The following is a 20,525-nucleotide window of genomic DNA, read 5'->3' on the forward strand; positions in this document are numbered from 1 at the left end:
CTCGTGGTCTGAGGATGTTGCTCAGTTAGTTGGTAGAGGGCTTGAACGAAGCCTGGGCTTCATTATGCAGCATAGCACAAAAGCTGGGATGGTGGTGCACACCTGTAATCCTAGAGTTTAGGAAGTGGAGGTAGGAGGATCAGGAGTTCAAGGTCATCCTCAGCTACATTGCTAGTTTGAGACCAGACTGGGCTATGTGAGAGTTGTCTCAAAACACAAGCAAGTAAACAAACACACGGCAAAGATTCAAGAAGTACAGAGAAGCAGTGTCTTTGTTGCAGTAGAGAGAAGATGAAGGGGAAAGTTGGTAGGACGCCACAAGAACGATTTCTCTGGCTTTCTGGTGTCCCTTAAACAGCCAGAGGGGAAGACTGAGGGTGCATCAAGCAGTTTTGGAATATGCAGATGTCTACAGCTTTGGTTACCTGCTCTGCCTGCATTGGGCTACAGTGCATCTAAAACAAGAGAGTATAAATTATGCACTCTTTGCGTTCCAGTTCATTTAGTCTTTACAAAGTTGGGTCTCTTGGCATTCTGATTTTACAAAGGAGTGGAAACGGAAGCCCAGAGAGTCTAACCTACTGCTCTGAAGTCACTCATCATGGAGCTAGGGCACAAATTCAGATGGTCTGACCCCAGACACTGATTCTGCTCCACTGCCTCTGTCATTGAAGTCACTCTTCAAGGCAGTCCTAAAGGCTGAGTCTTACCTCCAGTGTAGAGATGAAGTCTCTGAGACTTGGCAGGTGAAATGACTTGTCCATACTTACATACTTAGAATGCAGCCAGTTAGGGATCCATGAAATTAGTATCTGAAAAACATGGGCACTGTCTAGGGCATTGGACGGTTCCAGGCTGTGCCTGGGTGGGCCAAGAAATGATAGTTGTTGGGACCTTGGCCCCGCCACCATAGCCCCCTTCACCTCTGCTTGCTCTCTGCCATCCTGCCTTCTTGCTCACCTGCTGGCTATAATCTCTTTAGTTGGCCCTCAGTTACTGCCCAGTCCCAGCTTTTGTACCAGAGGCCCTGGTATTCTGCTGTTCAGACACCATCCACTGTCCCAGGATACATCTGGCACACTTCACACATCTTGCAGGATCTCAAGGTGACCCTGACCTTCAGGAGCCTCACAGATTGGCCTGGCTGAACATGTTTGCCATCAGCACCCAGCTGTCATCACCAGGCATGACTTTACTGTCCTAGCCTTTCTTCGGAGGACAGAACTATAGCCAACTTACAGTTCATCTCATTGGACCCACTCAGTGGCTCACTGATCCAGCTGTGCTTCTGTCCTTCTGAGACTAGGAGCATAGGCTCAAGGGACTTGTCTATGATCACTTCACTGGTCAGTAGCAGAGTTGTGATCTAGATGGCCCTATAACTTACTGCCATGGATAGAGCAAGCCATTTGGTGAGTAGAGAGGGATTTAGGCAAAGGGTAGTTGAGGCATATGCATTTGGTGAGTGTGTGGAAAGATAACTCTGGTTAGGCCCTGGTAAACTGCCAGTGGGCCAGACTCACCTAGTCTATTTAGTTTATGCATGTCATTTTCACCTTGGGATCTGGCCCAAGGAGAATATTCTGTCAACAGAAAGAAAGAGGGAGTGAGGAGGTGATGACTTCTTCTGGGAAGGTGAGGGATAATGACATTTTCATAAAATCACTGAGCTATGAGCAGGGGACATGACTCAGATTGTGAAGTTCTTGCTACATAAGCACGAAGACCTGAGTTTGGATTCCCAGAACCCATGTAAATCTGGGTGTAGTGATATACATCGGAGATAGACTTGTAGGTCTTTCTAGCCAGTCAGTCTAGTTGAGTCAGTGAGCTCCAGGTTCAGTGAGTTCCCTGAGATAGCTCAGTTGGTAAAGATGCTTGCAGCCAAGACTAACTACTTAAGTTTGATCCCAGGGTAGAAGGAGATAATCAACTCCTACAAGTTGTCCTCTGACCTCTGCACATGCTATTCCACTGACCACAGAGAGGACTGCTCAGGGTAAAAGTTTTCCCTAGGGAAATTACTGTAGTTTTTTAAAATGTGTGTGCATTTATAAGACTTATAAAGAATTTTAAAGAGTTATTTTATTTAAAGCTTTAAAGAGTTACTTTATTTTCATTTATGTGTGGGTGCGTGTGCGTGTGCAGTGTGTGTGTGTGTGTGTGTGTGTGTGTGTGTGTGTGTGTGTGTGCCTGTGGAGGCCAGAAGAGGGACTCAGATTCCCTGGAGTTATAGGCCAGTGTGAGCCATCCTATGGCTCACATCCTATGTGAGTGGTGGGAACTGAAAACTGGTCCCCTGCAAGAACAAGTATTCTTAACCCATGTCATCTCCCCAAGCCCTACTTATACTCCTTAAAAAAATGTATTAGCTTTCATCTGCTGTGACAAAGCACTCAAGACAAGCAATTTATAGGAGGGAGAGTTGATTTTGGCTTCAGAGGCACAATCTGCAGTCTTTGGCACCACCTTGCTTGGTAAGGCAGAGTATCCCAGGAGGAGGTACAAAGCTTAGCCTCATGGTCATCAAGAAGCAGAAAAGAATAAAGGGACCAGTGATGAGTTATAGCACCCAAGGGTACATTCCCAATGAACCAGTTCCTCAAACACTTTTCACCTTCCACTTTCCAAAAGGTCACCAAATTATGAATCCATCAATAGATTAATCTGCCCATGCGGTCTGAGTCCTCATGATCTAGTCACTTCCCCAAAGTCTCACCTCTGAAAGCTACCATTGTGATCAAGCTTTTGACACAGAGCTTTTGCAAGGGTTCTTCATATCCAAACTAGAACAATCGATTTTCCTTCCCTTTCCTGTCTTCTTTTTTTTAAATATATATAACAGTTTTAGGTTTAGAAGCAAGTTAAGAAGATAGCACAAAGAGTTTATTGTATTCCATATCAAGTGCCCCCTGTCTTTAACATCATAATGTGTATAGGACTGGAAAGATGACTCAGCAGGCAATGGCACTTGAAGCTGGAAAGAGGACCTGAGATCAATCCCTGGGACCCCAAGGGTCCTATCGGTTGCCATCTATTCTCTACAAACATGCTATGGCATGCATACCCTCCCACAAATAAATGAAAGTGTAATCAAATGTATGTATATGAGTGTATGTGCCCTAGTAAGTTTCTTGAAATGAATGAACAGATTTGATATATACCTTTGCTAGCTGAAGTCCATACTTTATTCATAGTTCTGTAGTTTTTAGTGAATACCCTTTGACTCAGTCCCAGGACCCCCTCCAGGATACCATATATAGTGTTGTCCCCAAGGCTCCCCTTGGCTGTGACCTTCACAGTTTTGAAAGTTACTAGAGACCCATGTTCTCCTGTGCTTACACACTGGGTAATCACACAGACAAATCAAGAGAGGCCTGCCTGCTCCTAGTACTAGTGGCAGCACTGGAGTCCCCAGGGGCCTCCCATTTTGAGCATTGCCACCAAGGAGGACAGAGAAGAGGGACAGTGTTTGGGGAATGGTCAGGCTGCTTTTTTGTCTGCCTTCACAAAAGGATTGAGGGCACAGGTAACGTCATCTGTGGAAGGAAATTCTGGGACATAGAAAAAGAACCTACTCCAGAGAGTTGGAAGGACACCCAAGCCCTTCTCCTGTGTCTCCCCACACAGAGCTGGAAAGCAGGCTGGGGCTCACACGTAGCCTTAGAATTACAAAGACAGTACAGGTCCCAGATCTGAGTTTAAAAAAATGCCCTAGCATACCTGCCAAACTTTTAAAATGGAGGGCCTATCAGGAATAAGGTTAACATGTATCCCATGGAGCAAGGTTGCATAGGTGGGGGTGCCCTTTACTGAGTGGGTTCTGTACTCACAGGCACTGACAAAGCAAGGTGGCTTAGAAATGCCACTTGGGTTTTTGCTGATGCAGTCATGGTAACTCATTGCCTTCTGCCAGGATTGTGCTGAATAATGCAGACATCTCTCCTTCACTCAGCCATTAACTGTTGGCAGATTGGCAGGTGTCAGTTCCATCCATGATGGTCAGAGGCAGTGTTTTTGCCTGGCATGCAAAATATCAGAACACTGCTGACCACAGTTCTGCCTCAGCTGAAGGAGGATGTTTGCATCCCTCCTGTACCTTGTGAGGCCACCACCAGCTTCCTTCCCATGCTTTAATGACTAAGAATCTCTAGGGGCTCATGGCTGGTAACCTTAATGGCCCTTTCCTCCCAAGTCCCCTTTTTCCACTCCATCACATTATGTTTCCCAAGAGGCTAATGTCTCAGCATGACAGTGTCAAAGATATCAGACAAACACCCAAAATGCATCCCTATAGACTTGCCCCTCAGCAAGTGACACTCAGGGAAGGAACTCTTGGTTTACCCTTTCTTTGTCTTGTCTGTTTTGAAACATGGCTTCACTATGTAGTCCTGGCTGGCCTGGTATTTCTTTGTTGAACTCACAGAGCTCCTCTTGCCCCTGCTTCTGAGTGCTGAGATTAAAGGTGGATATCACTACATTTAGCATTTTGTTTGCTTTTAAATATTTAAAAATTGAGGTTTGGCATACACCCACAGAGAAGTTAGTTTTGGGTGCCAGCTCAGGGAACTTTTGTGCATGCTCACGTATAACCACTTCCAGGATTGGGGTGTAAAGCAACCCCTTCTGGGCAACACTGTCTGTCTGCTCTAGGGCGTACAGCTCTGCTTCTGTACTATGGTCTAGATTCTCTGGCTCAGCATTGCACACAGATATGAATGGGGCTGCGACTGGGGCTGGGGCTGGGGCTGGGGCTGGGGCTGGGGCTGGGCAATCAGTTGGTAGAGCGCTTGCCTGGCATGTAGAGCTTGATCTCCAGTACTGCATGAACTTGGCTTAGCACGTGCCTATGATCCCTGCACTCGGGAGGCAGAGGCTGGAGGATCAGGTGGCTAAGGTCATCCTCAAGGCCAGCCATGGCTACAGAAGTCCCTATCTTAAAAAAAAAAAAGTTTGAATGTGTGGTCACATTTCTAGTCCATTCTTCTTTGTTGCTGAGTGGCTTCTAGTTTATTTGGTAACTGCTTTGTGGCGTTTGGACAGTACTCAAAATACCTGTGAATGTCCTTCTATGGTGGGTAACTGAGTGCTCACATTGGTCAGGCAGACACCTGGCTGTGGAACTACTGGCCTTTAAGGGAAGAGAAACACTGCCTAGGGCAATTGTAGTCATTTATGGGCTGTGCTTGGACATCCTCACTACATAAATGTTTTTATCCTTTGTTTTTACCTTTGAGCATATGTCCGTGCATAAAGTGTTGGATTGCTGGTGAAAGGGAGGTTGCCCTACTTTCCTTTTCTATTACTGTGATAAAATATTCTGACAAAAGCAACACAGGAGAGGAAGGTTTGTTTCAGTGCATGCTTCCAGATGGTAGCATCCACAGCAGGGAGGTTGCAGTGGCAGCAGCTTGAGAGAGTTGGTTATATCACATCAAGGAACAGAAGGTAACAAACACATCGCTCTTGCTCACACCTCAGCTCACACCTCAGCCTGCCAGGAAGTAGTGCCGCCCACTTTAAGGTGTTCCCACATCAAGTAATATAACAAGACAGTCCCCCACAGACTGGTCTGATCCAGAGAAATTGCTTATGAAATTCTTCCCAAATGATCCTACACTGTGAACATTGAACACCAAAATTCATCACAGAGGCACAAGCAGAATTGCACGTCAGATAAACACAAATGGGTCTCAGTTCTGAACTTGGAGAAGAGGGTAGGACTTCATGGTATTGTTTTCCTTGCAACCTGGAGGGGGCACTATGCCTCTGGGTGCATCTTTTTTTTTTTTCTGCCATTTTTCATTAGACAGTAAACATCAAGAGAGCAGAGACTGAACTTGCTGGGGGATGGGTCTCCCATGCTTCACATTGATAATATAATAACTGTAGCAAACATCTGTGACCTCAGGCTGGCACTAGGCTCCTGATACATCTACTTTAGTAAAGCCTCAACTAAGCCTCATGACAGTCTTTTGAGGAAGGGGGGTGAGATTCCTGTTTAAGCCCCCAGGAAGGAAGCTAGTTTTTGGACAAGTTGAACATTGTGACTAGATTCAAGATAATTTGACTCAGGACCTCCTCCACTGCCCCACTGCTCCCCTGTGTGAGAGTATTTGAGGGTAGAGGTCAGAGTACAACTTTCTGTTGTTGATTCTGGTTTATCACCTTGTGTTGAGTCAGGGTCTCTCTTGTTTCTGCCATGATGTGTCCTTCAATCTATCTGGTCTGCAAGCTTCTAGGCAATTCTTTTGTTTCTGTCCCATCTCACCATATATGTGGTGGATGACAGATGCACACTGCCATATTGAACTCAAGTTACCAGGCTTGGGGGGGCAAACACCTTTACCCACCGAGCCATCTCACTACCCCACCTTAAAACAGACTCTCAGGTTGGCTTGGAACTCACAATCTTCCTGCCTCAGCTTCCTGTATCTTGAGATTACAGGAACTCCTCCGTGAGATTAGCTTTCACTTCACTTTCCAGAGAAAGAAACTGAGACTCAGAGAGGTTAAGGAGCCCTTTCCTACAGAGTCAACAGAGTCATTCTTCCCACTAAGCTAATCTTAAAGGTTGAATGTTTTTAACTCAAGAGCCCTGACTTCAACTCCACAAAGCACCACTCACTGAGGACACAGTGAGTTAGAAGATCCACTTGTGCCTTCTGCCTCAGCATCTTGCCTTGACAAAGCTGCCCTACTGTGTGAGGACATCTGCCAGTCTTTTCCTCTTCTCATGAATGAGGAAATCAAACCCAGCAGCCCCCTTAGAGGACTGGCACTGACAGAACTGAGGGGGCAGCTTCCCAGGCAGGGATTCATCCGGCTGCTGTTGGTTTCATAGGAGGAAACCTCCATAGCTCCTGCTCCCAGTGTCTTCTCACTTTCTGAAATCGATTCTTACCATGTACCTCAGGCTGGCTTGGAACCCATCTCCTCAGCCTCTCTCTCTGGAAGCCCAGAAAACTGCCCTGAAGGATCCTAGGCAGAGACTACCTGCCTGAGATAAGAGGTTGTGAGCTACCATTCCTTTCCACACTGGGTCTTGGTGATCAGGCTGTTTTAGCTTCTTAAAAGCTTGCAAAATAGTTACAAGTAATGAGCCACCCTTTACTGCTGTAGACACCTGGAACAGTCCAGATGCATACATGCTTGTGCAGTTCTATTTCTCACTGGCTCACCTGAGCCCCGACTTCACTACTTTCCCAGCACTATCACGTTTTGAGGCTTCATGCATGCTTTGGTAGGTTTTGTTTTTTTCAAGTTTACTTTTTTGAGGGGCTTAAGGGGGTTGAGGCAGAGTCGTATTTCATAGTCAAGGCTGACTTAGCCTCACAATTCTGACTTAGCTGCTCCAAGTGCGTCATGCCCAGCTCTGCAGCTTGCCTTGTGTATCACAGGATCATCCCTTCCTTCCTTTCTTCCCCCCTCCCTTCTTTCTCTCTCTTCCTTTCTTTTCTTTTTTTCTTTCTTTCTCTCTAATTTTCATTCTGTCTCTGCCTCTGTCTGTCCGTCCATCCATCCGTCTGTCTGTCTCCCTCTGTGTTTGTATTCATGTTTGTGTGAGACTGCAGAACAATGTTCATGAACTGGAATCCAGTTGCAGAGAGGGAGGACTGATGAGCAAAGAGGTCCACACAAGGCTGGTGAAACCCAGAGAAACAGCTGACCTGAACAAGGGGGAGCTCTTGGTCCCCAGACTGATAGCTGGGAAACCAGCATGGGACTGATCTGGACCCCCTGAACGTGGGTGTCAGTGAGGAGACCTCGGAAATCTATGGGGCCCCTTGTAGTGGATCAGTACTTATCCCTAGCATAGGAATGGACTTTGGGAGCCCAACCCACATGGAGGGATACTCCCTGAGTCTAGACACAAGGAGGTGGGCCTAGGCCCTATCCCAAAGGATATGACAGACTCTAAAGACCCCCTATGGAAGTCCTCACCCTCCCTGGGTAACAGAAAGGGTATGGGATAGGTAGGGTGTTAGTTGGGGGGGGGCAAAGGAGGAGGGGAGGGAGAGGGAACTGGGGTTGACGTGTAAAATAATCTTTCTAATTCAAATAATAAAAATTAAAAAAAAACAATGTTCAGTGGTATTTCTCAGATGCTGTCCACCTTGCTTTTTGATACAGTCTCTCACTGTCCTGGAGACTGAAAAGTTGCTACACCTAGATAAGCCTCTCTGCTGATGCAGCAATCCAAATCAGACCAAATCAAACCAAATTAGAAAAAGCCCACGTTTTATGGGAGGCCTTAACATCTCGGTGGAGCAGGTGGGAGGAGGGGGCATTGGAGTAGAGGGGGTGGGAGGACAGGAAGGAGGGGAAACTGGGATTGGAATGCAAAAAATAAATTAATGAAAAAATAAAAATAAAATAAAATTTAAAAAGCCCACGTTTAATAGAAACAGCGCTGCTGGATGGCCTTCCAGCCCCCTCAGAGAGGAGATGGGAAAGGGAGACTGGAAAAACCATGAGCCTGGTTTCTGGGGGGCAGTCTAAATACCCTGTGGGAGTGGTCTTGAGCATCTCAGGGGAAGGGGTCGGTCATCATTTGGTGGGTTTTCTGAGATGCAGCAGGGTTTGGAGGGAGATGGGGGAGGGGGCTTGGGTGGAATTTCCACCATAACATCTTAGACTCTTTGGGTATATGGATGCCAGGGGCTGGGGTGAAGCTTCCACCTTAACAGAGACCATTGCTGATTTGGCCAGACTGGCTGACTAGCGAGCCCCAAGGATCCACCAGCATCTGCCTCTCTAGGAATGGGAATCACCATACCCAGCTTTCAGAAACAGGTGCTGGGGTGGCACCCAGGTCCTTCTTCTTGTAGGACAACCACTTTACTAACAGAGCTGCCTTCCTGAGGAGATATTTCTATGTCAGTACATGTTCCGTTTACTCTCTTGACATGCCACTGTGTGCAATGCGGTGTGATGCTTTAGACTTTTTTTGTTGTTGTTGTTTAAGACAACTCCCTTTAGTTGGACATCTAGTTTGTCTTAAAATTTGGCTATTACAAATGATTTCGCTCCATATGTCCCATGCTTGCCTCTGCTCACTTGCTGACTTCTCTAGGGTAGATACTATTGCATCTAAAATTTTAGCAACTGTCACAAATTACCCTCCAGAATGGTTGTAACACAAGTCATACCCACCATTACCTTGACTCCTTCATGAACACTGGGTGCTTCAGTTGTCTTCTGTGGCATTGGGGCATTAGAAGATGAGATAAAGGTTGCCCTTGGAGGGCACAGCAGGGCATGGGGAGGGTCTAAGGGAGGCTTATAGGATGCTGGTGATGTTCTGCTTCCTGATCTTAAATATTTTCAGGTTATCCAAATTCATGAAGTGGTCTGCTTGTGAGAGGTGCCCCTTTCTACTCCCATGGTCCTCTGTGCTGTCTGGATGGCACTGCTGGTCATAGATGGCTACTCATCTTCGACAGGGTGCTACAGAGGGGCTGCAACCTTACTTTGAGGTCATTTTAATTAAATTGGGTCCCACTGGACTGTGCAACTCTAGGGAGTTTTGAGACCAGAGGAGAAAAGCTGAAGGCCTGAGGACAGAAGACAGAGAAGCTACCACATGGAACAAAGTCCTGCCCACGTGGACCAACCTGTTTTAAGTCTGAACTACTCTGGTGGAAAGAACCTAGTGTTATGATAATGTGTGGGGAACCTTGGCAGATTCCATGGCAGTCAAGGGTGACTGAGGGGGTGGGGTGGGAGGGACAAGCATACCAGGCAGACAGAGCTTAGTAATTAGTTTTATTAGAAAGGGAAGGGGGCCGGGACGAAAGAGAAAAGAGGTAAAGAGACAGGGAGGGGACAGAAGAGACAAGGGAGATAGGAAAAGTCCTGTCTGCCCCAGGGGAACAGCAGGAAAGAAAGAACCTAAGAGAGGAGCAGGAAAGAGAATGTAAGTGGGCAAGGGTCTTTCTTTTAAAGGGGTCCTTCGCACCTGCCTGCGAACTAGTAGTCATGGAACCTTGGGCTGACCAGGGTACTGCCTGAGTATATTCTGCCAGGTGACAGGGGCAGGCCAGCATAATGCCTGAATCCATATACCTAGGACTCAGTTTTCTCACAAAATGGGTAAGCAGCTCAGGTTAGTTTTAGGATTAAATGACTGGACACCCCAGCACTCAGGAGGCAGAGGCAGGCTGATCTCAGTGAGTTTGAGGCCAGCCTGGTCTCCAGAACCAGTGCCAGGATAGGTTCCAAAGCTACACAGAGAAACCCTGTCTTGAAAAACAAAAACAAAACAAACAAACAAACAAACAAACAAAAACCCGACTGGACACAGCAGATGGCCACTAACAAGCACCTGTGAGGCTACTTAATAATCACATTGTTATCACCTCCATTACCACTGATCATCAGCTCAACTTTGCTTTCCAGGTAGTTTTGTCCTGCCATACTGGAAAAGCACACTGACACTGGTTTAAACAATGCTGCTGTGGGAAAAGCATAACCTAAAATTAACATCTCCAGATTCCCCAACCCCATGCTCCCCAGATGACTCCATGGTAAATAATTTCTTACACATCAGCCCAGGAATTGCCTCTGTTTTTTGGTTTTTTTTTTTTTTTTTTCAAACCAGTGGAAGAATTTTTGATCCATTCTTTGCAAAAGTGCAAATGAGTTCGCACTATGTGTGTTGCTCCAAGCAGGCTTTGCCACTGAGAAATGTGCCAAGGGCGTCAGTCCATACTGGCAATTCACATTCACCATGCTGTTCACAGTTTCTGTAATGTTTGGAGGGGAGAGTCATTCACGATTTGTTTTGTGATCCTTTCTGATCCCTCCCTTCCCTCCCTCCTCCCTCCCTCCCTCCCTCCTTCCCTCCCTCCCTCCCTCCTGCTCTCAGTCCCTCTGTCCTGGAGACAGGATGCAAAGAGTGGTGTTGTAGTCTCTTCCCTGGGTGGTGTGGAGGGACTTACTTCACCCTTCTGCCGGGCCGTGTTCACTGTTTCCTTTGGAGATGTTGTCTTCCTTCTCCTCTGCTTCCCCTTCCTCCTCCTCCACTTCCTCCTCTTCCCCCACTACTTCCACTTCCTTCTTCTCCTCGCCCTTCTCTCCCATACCCCCACACCCCCCCACTTGCCTTCTTGAGCTGGTGGGGCTGCCGTGCTGTGTTACTCTCTTAAGCACATGTTAACTGTGGAAAGGCAGGAAACGTCACTTACTTTGGTTCTTTGAAGGGTTTTCTACTTCCTGGCTCCCCAATACTTTGTGGATCTCAGCAATTCCTTTAATGTCTTTGAAATCCTACTTGAAGCAGCTATTTGGCTGAGTGATCCCAGTTTAAGGGAACACTAGATTCAGACTTCTGTACCAAACTTGTGTCCAGTGACCTGCCAGCTGCCTTAGCATGAGCCTGGGTATTGGGCCGGTTCATTTCACTGACAGACAAGGTTATTTATCACTTAGAACTAAAGCTGTGCCTGTGCAGACAGGCTCCCAGAGTCTACCCTGGAAGACTCTTGCGGCCTCAAGTGAGGCTGGACTCAGACCCCCCCCCCACTCTCCACCAATCCCCCCTCCTCACCCTACCCCCAACTCTGGGGAGAAGAGGCTGGCCTTTTGCTTATTTTTCAGTCATGAACCTGATATGTGTCTTTCTGCATATGGGTAATTGTACCCACCCAGAGGAGACTGTTACCCAGTGGAATTCCTGGGCCAATGGCTGGAGGGTTTTTAACTGTGATAGATCTTGACCTGAGTATAGGCTTATTTTAAACCTCTTAGGAGCTCTGCACTTAAAAAGCAATGTTCTGGTAAGTTCTGAAAAGATGCCTCAAGTCATGCTAATAATCACTCCTGGAATGTGTTTGTTGGATGGATTTGGAGTTTGGGAGAAAACAGATTTTCTTCTTTAAGCAGGTCCAGTTTCTGCCATCCCTATGGTGTAGGCATGCGGATGGGGTGGGGTGCTTGGTGAGAGGTGTGAGGAGGCCTAGCAACTGAATCCCCACTAATCCTAGCTCAGGAGGTCTTCAGGGCTGAGGTGAAAACTGACTGCCTGGGCACTTATCCAGCAGGAAGGGGAGCTTTGCAAGATTATGAAACAACACCCCAGGGAGCTACTGAGTCCATGGCTCTGGACAGGGAAGAGGGAGGGGGGAAGATACCCAGAGGGGCTGTGCCAGTGTAGGACAAGGGCAGTTCTCAGCAGCTTGGCCTCCTCAGAAATCAAGGGAACATACACTCTAGCAACAATAGCATGTTATCTTCCTCCTGTCAGAGGAAAACATAATGACCCCAGGGTTAAAGAGGATCTGAGGAACATTCTGCTCTACTCCAGGAGGGAACATGTGGCTATCCTGCTAGACATGTGGTGAAAGCCCCACGAGCCAGCAGCCTATGCTGTTCTATTTTTTAAGAATTTGGTTTGAAGAATTAAACTATATACAGAGACACATGGTCAAGCATGTTCACCAGCCAACATTGTTCATAAGAACAAGACTGGGGGGGGGCGGGGTTGCTCAGACTGTGGCCCAGAGAGGTTGAAGTAATTTGCCCCAAACCACCCAGTTGATAAGACCTGGGTCTGGAGTTCAGATGTGAAGCTATGCCATCAGTCCCAGGGCTAGATTGCTTATTTCATGGGAGGAAAAGAGGTGGCAGGTGTGTGTGGAGATCCTCCCAGGGTTTGTACCCTATGGAGTGCACTTGCACCAGCTCGCACCAGCGCTCTGTTCCAACCAGCACCTCAGCTGCCAAGTGGTTGCCAGGAGGGCTTTGGAGTAAGGGCTTTTGTGCATCTGTAAGGTCCCTGGAAGTAGCTTTGCTGAAGGAACTGGTTGCTAGGAGACACTTCCTCAGAAAGTTTCCTTTGGAAAATGAGCTCAGGCTCTGCTCATAGCCCAGCATTGTTACACCGGGAGAAGAACATCCCATTATGAGTTCCCCCACAAGGTGTGGGCAGCAGATCCAACCCCTTCTCTAACTGCTTCTTTCTGGTCCTAGCTCAGAGCTCCTCTTGGGATGTGCTAACACATTCAGACTCCTCAAGAGGAAGCACCATTTGAGGTGATCTACATGCACCACAACTTCATAAATGAGGAAAGCAAGGCATGGCTGAGGGACTCACAGCAGCAGAGGCTGCTCTCTCTCCATTGTACATTATGGCTCCCATAGGTCTGTAAAGCCAGCAGAACTCAGTATGCGAAGCATTTCAAAGTTGTCAGAGGAGCAGACAATTATTTCACTTATGTGGAAATGAGCAGATAACATTTAGTGGGAATCTATTATGCGTCTTTTTGTTTGTGAGTCTGGCCTGTAATGGCTGAGCCAGGCCAGTCCCTGGGCCACATCTTTAGGATATGCAAACTCTGGACTCAGGGTCACTTTAGCATCGGTGTCTAATGGCGCTCCTCTCTCTCTCTCTCTCTCTCTCTCTCTCTCGCTCTCTCTATCTCTCTCTTTGATGAAGGATCATATTATCTTGCTTCTCTGTATGTCTAGGAAAGGTTGATTGTATACTGGACAATGTTTAGATTCCAGATTCTGTTATCTTCCTGAGAAAAGTTGAATATTGTCTTAGCAGACAGTAAAATTTCTAGGCAATTCCTTTGCATTTCCGTGGGCTGCTTTTCCATTTATCTAATGGGGACTATAGCTGGTTTTGTTCTTTGTTGGGGAAGATTCCAGCAAAGTACTGGCTATTTCTCAAGTTCTTCAGCCTTGGCTGGCTCCTCCATGAGCTTTCCCTTCTGAGGATCCTGAGGGATTTGGTGTTACTGCAGCATGCCCTTGTTTCTTCCTGGTGCAGCCTTCCTGGTGGCTTAGCTGGTGCCTCTGAGCCATGTCCTCCTGTCGGCCTCCACTGCCTGACCTTGAATATCTCAGGTCACCTTCACCTTCGGAACTGCTTATCTCTGCTTAATCTCAGCCGGCTCACCTGTGCCCTAGGCAATACTTTGTGGGTCACATGGGCCCCTATAGCTTCTTTGGACCACTTCCCTTTCTTTGTGTGTGTTTAACTAATGTCCCTGTATGACTGTGAATGTGCATGTGAAGGTCAGGACAATTTCAGGTGTCATTCCACAGGCACCATCTACTTTTTATTATTTGAGACATGGTCTCTCATCCTGAAGCTCGCCAAGGATAGGCTGGCTGGCTAATGAGCACCAGGGATCCAGCCTTCTTCGTCTTCTGGGATTACAAACATAAACCTCTGGGCCAAGGATTTTGTTTGTTTCTTTGTTTGTTTGTTTGTTTTGGTTGGTTTTGTTTTTTGTTTTTTTGTGGATCTGGACATTTAACTAGTTACAGAGCAGGGACCTTAGCAACTGAGCCATCTTCCTGGCTCCAGTTCTGTGTTTGTTTTCTGCCCCATTTACCAGCTACAATGTCTTACCTGGGTCTCATGACCTCTACTAGCTCTAAACATTCCAGAATGAACCTTTTCTTATCCATGAAATGAGCAGCAGCAGTAACAGGTTAGTGGTTCTAAGCAGCAGGCACCTTTTGGCATCCAAACCTGCAGGGGGTGAGGAGTGATTATTCCTGTTTTCCAGAGGGACAGCCAGTGGCTCAGAGACTGTGCCACCTGCCCTAGACTCACAGTTGGCAAATGGCCAAGCTGTACTTGCTTCCTGTGCCTATAAGAAGCCACTTCTTCTTCAGCATCCAAACCTGGATGCTTCTCCATCACACAAAGCTCCCTTGGATGAGGTATAGGGCATGAGGTGTGGGGGACAATGGAACCTCTAGAATGGGGCAAAGGCAGGAAAATCACCCATGAAGCTCTGCTCAGATCTTGTTACATCAGGCATGATCATGTTTCTCCATTCTGGCGCCATGAGCAGGGCAGAGGAGCGGGCAGGCAGCCACTTCCCTGGTTATTCAAGTAGAAAATTACAGGTGCCCCAAATAGCCTGGGCATTCTTTTATTAATGAATAAGCAGTGAGCTGGTGGAGCTGGCATGGGGCTGGTGTTGCCTTCACCTCTTTCCACTGGCTGCTTTCCCAAGATCTTCAGGGACTCATGCCTCTGAGTTCTCTGAGGAGCTGGGGCTGAAGTCAAGGTTACAGTGGGTATTTCTTCATTGCATGGTCCTAGAGAAAGGGGAGGCATAGCCTTACCCTACAAGAAAATGAGGGCCTCTGGTTCCAATAGGATCAGGTGCTAGAGTTAAGGCCATCTTTCCAGCTGTGTGGTCTTGGGAAAATGGCTTAACTCCTCTGGGCATTCATGTCTTCTGAAAAAAAAATCCCAAATTCACAGAAACCCTTTCTCTTGATTATGATATTAATACCCACTCATTAGAGACAATGTAGAGACAATGTAGGCGAAATAATACAAAATGAGCATCCATCCTGACCCCTGCTCTTTCTCAGTTAACAAGGCCACGATTAAGGCCAGCCCAAGCTTCCTCTAGACATACATGGGGAAATGGCCAGTTCAGAATCGGCCAGCTGCTGGGCTTTGTAGTGGCTCAGTGCTTGCAATTCACAGGTAGTCCTCAGTTAACCATGTAACCAAGGATCCTCCTATCTTCATCTCCCCAATGCTGAGACTGCAAGTGTGCAGCACAGCCTTGTGTTCAGTATTTCTACATGAGTCCTGGGGCTGGAGCTGAGTCCTTGAGAGGCAAGCCACGTTACTGGCTAAGCCACCTCCCCAGTCTCAGCTGACTTCCTTCTAGGTAAGTGTCCTGTTGTAGGTTGGCAGACTCACATTGCCTGCTATAAGAAATAAAATCCTATGGTTCGTATTCAAAATAAAAATACTTTGAATTGGCTTAAGTCCAACTACAGATAAATAAGAAAAGCTGGGCCCTGGTGGTAGCCTGCTAAATTAGCCACCCCCACCCAAACTGTTAGCCTAGCAACCCCCCTGCCCAACTAGACGTTTAGAGAGTTTGCCTGATGACCTGCGGGTGTGTCAAGGTCATGTGCTTGGCAAGCTTTAACGGTGTAGAGATGAACACACATATGGTCTTTGTTGAGAAATTGACAGAGGTTAAGGGAACATAGACCTAGATGATGTGAAAGACTGTATCCTTCTGTTTACTCAGCTAATAAGGAAAGGGAGGAAGGAACCTGATTTGGGACTAGAAAAGCTGTCCTCTGCTCAATCAGTGTGCCCACCACTCTGGGCAGACAACTGGCTTTGCAGAGTAGTAAAACAAACTGTCTGGCTTTTGAGATTCTGTCTCTCTCCATGGCTCTTATTAGTGAGTGGTCATTGTTGTTTGTCACACAGCCAGGGTCCTCTCTGAACTCCCAGCAGTGAGCTGCTTGGCCAGATAAAAATAACAAAATAGTAGCTGTCTGTGGAGTTCCTGCTGGGTGCCCTATTTAGTGCTTGGGGGTTCTAGTAACCCACTTACAGAGGAAGAGGCTGAGGCTGAGAAGTCAGAGGCAGCCAAGGTCACAAGGCTTGCACAGTGGAAGTGTGCCTGATAAACAGGTTCCCGATGCTATGTTGATACAGGTCTAGCTTCTGGCCTTGGGAGTCCGATGCCAGCTTCAGTCGACCTCTGACCCTGTGCCTTCTCCTACAGCGTTCTTCAACCTCTGCCTCCCAGATGAGCTGTTCAAGGTCCGCAGAATGGCATCAAAGCTTCTTTTCTTGGCTTTGGTACTGAAAGATCCGCTCACCTGGACTGTCTGGCTTATTCTTCCAGAATGCTGCTGAGATGGGCACTCCTCTTGGAACATTTCCTGATGACTTCTCCCTAAGACTAGGTAAGACTAGGCCATTACCTCCATGGAAGGGTTGAGCTGAAGGCCTTTCAGAGAGACCAACCCCACCCATCACTCCAGGAGCTTGGTCTTTAGGGCTGACAACTCTTTGCCTTGGAATAGTTCAGAGACTTGTCTAGCTAGGAGAAAGCATTGGTTCTTGCAGCCTGCTTAAGTCTACAGGTCACAGACACTCTCAGTCATCCTTTGCTTGAGGTGCTGGGACTCCCTGCAGCCTATGTCGATGGTGGTCCAGCTAGAGGAGTACCCACGGGCTGCAGCAGGTGGCCCAAACCTAAGTCACCAGGGCTTTCCCTCTCCAAAAGGCATCCCTGGAAAGAATACCTCTGGCTTCTGGACAAATAAATAGACTCCTGAACTTCAATGCTGAACTTGCTAACTGGTGCAGAAACAGAGAGACTGTGTTGGGGACAGGTACCTAGGTCAGAGGCTAACCTCAGGTGTCATTCTTAGGAGCAATTCACCTTCCTTTCTTTCTCTCTTTCTTCCTTCCCCTGGGATCCTCCTGTCTCCATGCACCGTATCTCTTTTTTTACACACGTGTTAGACCTCAAATTCTGGTCCTCATGCCCATGCAAGCAAGCTTTTTACTGAATGGGTTACCTCCCCAGCCTGTTTATTTCCCTTTAAATTTACCTTCAAGAGTGATTGGCCCATTGTGCTCTCCCTTTCCTTAGTGGTGTCCTTGCTGAGTTTTTTTTTTTTTAATTTTTATGTATTTTATTATTTTGGAATCAATATTTTTTATATATTTGAATTACAAACAAGATTGGATTACACAACAATCCCAGTTCCCTCCTCCCTCCCGTCCTCCCCTACCACCCCCCCCCAACTAAAATCCTACCTATCATATGTCCTTTTTTCTATTCTTCCCCTGACTCAAACTTTCTGCTTCCTCATGTCCTCTGCATCCTTCCTTTTCTTCCCTTTTCATTCTTGTCTTATTTTATGATCATGAAGTGAAGTGAGAAGTGGCCCCTTGGTTACTACTGTCTGGAAAATTTTGTATAAAACCCAGTTGATGAATTCCCTTAAGGTTTAGGGAATTATGGTCTAAAGCTGATGGCCTGATGGTTTCTCTGTAGTAGATTATTTTATGATTCAATTTCTTCAAATTAATTGTCAAGTTTTGTTCAACAATATTTTCTGAACATTTCTAGAAAGTTAAAAAAATTCAGGCTAAGGGCCTGCCTGGTACATTGGCACGTCTTTAATCTCAGCACTTTGGAGGCAGAAGCAGGTAGTCTCTGTGAGTTCAAGGCCAGCCCTGTAGAGGGAAAAAAGTCCTTGTGAACAGAGACAAACACTGGAGAAGCCAGGAAAAGTTAAACATGCATCTTATCTCTCTAAAGGAAGAAGATGTATGGGGAAGAATGTAGTTTACAATCTGGTGATCCCTTGCTATCCATTGAGCCAGGCTTAGCCCATATCCTCCCAGAATGCATGCTTTGCTTATCCGAGACCCTAAATCTTGAGCATTGCTTTTAGGCCATAAGACCCATCCTTATGAGTGATGTCACTTGTACATTACAACAGCCTAAGTGACTTCTATGTTATTTTAGGGCCAGGCTAATCCTGACTCCTACAGGCATTATGTTCACCTCAGTCATTCTACTCAGACCCTAAATTGTGGGCATTATCTCTGAGCCAACAGTATCTATCCTTGTGAAAGAAGCCAGATGTACTATGTAAAAAGTTTCACTGTAGATCTAGTCAGAGGAAGAAAAGAGGAGAGTAAGAAAAGAGATACCATCATAGAGGGAGCCATTATAGGTTTAAAGAGAAATCTGGCATTAGGGAAATGTCCAGAGATCTACAAGGTTGACCCCAACTAACAACCTAAGCAATAGTTGAGAGGCTACCTTAAATGACCTTCTCCAACAATGAGATTGATGAGTAACTTATATGCCATCCTAGAGCCTTCATTAGTAGCTGATGGAAGCAGAAGCAGATACTCACAGCTAAACACTGAGCTGAACTCTGGAATCCAGTTGCAGAGAGGAAGAAGTGATGAGCAAAGCAGTCAAGACCATGCTGGAGAAACCCACAGAAAGAGCTGAAAATGGGTTGCTCATTGGACCCCAGACTGATAGCTGGGAAACCAGCATAGGACTGTTCCAGACTCCCTGAAGGAGGAAGTCAGTTTGGAGGTCTGGACAATCTATGGGGCCACTTATAGTGGATCAGTATGTACCCCTAGTACACAAATAAACTTTGGGAGCCCTCTCCACAGAGAGGGATACTCTCTTAGCCTAGATGCACTGGGGAGGGGCTAGGCCCTGCTCCAAATGATATGACAGACTTTGAAGATCCCCCATGGAAGGCCTCCCCTCCCTGGGGCGCGGAAAGGGGTTGGGATAAGGGGGCCAGTGGGGGGCAGGAGTGGGAGAGGGAACTGGGATTTACATGTAAAAAAAGGTTGTTTTTTAATTTAAATAAAAATAATAAATAAAAAATCACTGTAAACATGTCTTAAATTTGTTGTGCACTTGGGACTGAGTTAATTGTTATAGAAAATGCTTTCTTAAAATTGTTCTGTGCTTAAGCATGGCTAAAGTAAATGACTTGGCACCAGATGCTCAAAGTTTGAAGCAGAAACAGCTGACTAAGTCACACTGAACCAAGTTTTATTCTTATGTCACTTGGATCATGTTCTGCCAGCCATAAAGCTGACAGGAACCCTCCACCACAGTCTGGTCTATATGGCAGGCTCCAGGACAGTCAGGGCCACATAACGATACCTTCATTATCATGCTTGCTTTCCACATCTTTAGTTTCTACAGTCCCTGTTGTCCAGATGGCCACTCTTGCCTCTATCTATATCTATCTATCTATCTATCTATCTATCTATCTATCTATCTATCTATCTATCTATCTTTGCTAACTCCTTACTTACCTTCAAACCACACCTTTTAAATCGAACATGTTACTTAAAAAATAAAGAAAAACCCACAATGAGACCCTAGTAATATAGCCACCGGGTTCATAAAACCAGAAAAATCATTCCGTACAAAATGTGAATGAGATGCAGGTTGCCAGCGACGTGGTCATGGATGGTGGGTTTGGATGTATTATAACCAGCTTGGTTTCTTGTACATGTGAGAAGGGATGTGCCCTCAGGTTTTGAGATTCTCACTGGAGAGACCCAGAAACGTGTGCAAGAAAGCTCACACCTAACATTCTGGGAACACCCAAATGCCTGACAACCATTGTATGGGCAGGTTACACAGTGGAGTACTTGAAGATCTGTCCCAGACACAGCACGGCACTGACGAATCTCAGGAATATGATATTAAGTGAAAAAAAGCAGAAGGTGAGTCGCATTCATCTTAAACTGGAATAAAAAGAGGTTAGAACTCTGGGATTACTTGACAATGGCCAGGAGAGTGGTGATATCTAACAGGGATGGGGAGGAAACGCCATCAGGGCATAGGCATCTTTCTGGGCCACAGTCAGCTATTTGCTTGAGAAGGTGGTTGGGTCTGTGCTTTGTTGTACCTTGTGTGCCTATACATTTTCCAAATAGTCTTTTGTAGGTTCCTAACTATTGGAATAATTTTTAAAAAATCACAATATAAGGAAGCATTTTAGACTTTACTCGCCCACAAATAGTCTTTGAGGAAGAAAGAAACAGACTTTCAAGGACCAGTGTGCCGTTCATCCTCTGGCCCTGAAATCTTGTATTTAGTTACTGAAAAGGACCCATGTGGGGATCTTAGCAGAAGGAAAATGACTGACCTTCTAGAGAAGGGGCTGAGGATAGCGGCACCAGGGAACCTTCCCTTGACCTCAGGGTGATCAGTGAA

Source organism: Cricetulus griseus (genome assembly GCF_003668045.3).
Source record: "Cricetulus griseus strain 17A/GY chromosome 1 unlocalized genomic scaffold, alternate assembly CriGri-PICRH-1.0 chr1_1, whole genome shotgun sequence".
NCBI classification, from domain to species: Eukaryota; Metazoa; Chordata; class Mammalia; order Rodentia; family Cricetidae; genus Cricetulus; species Cricetulus griseus.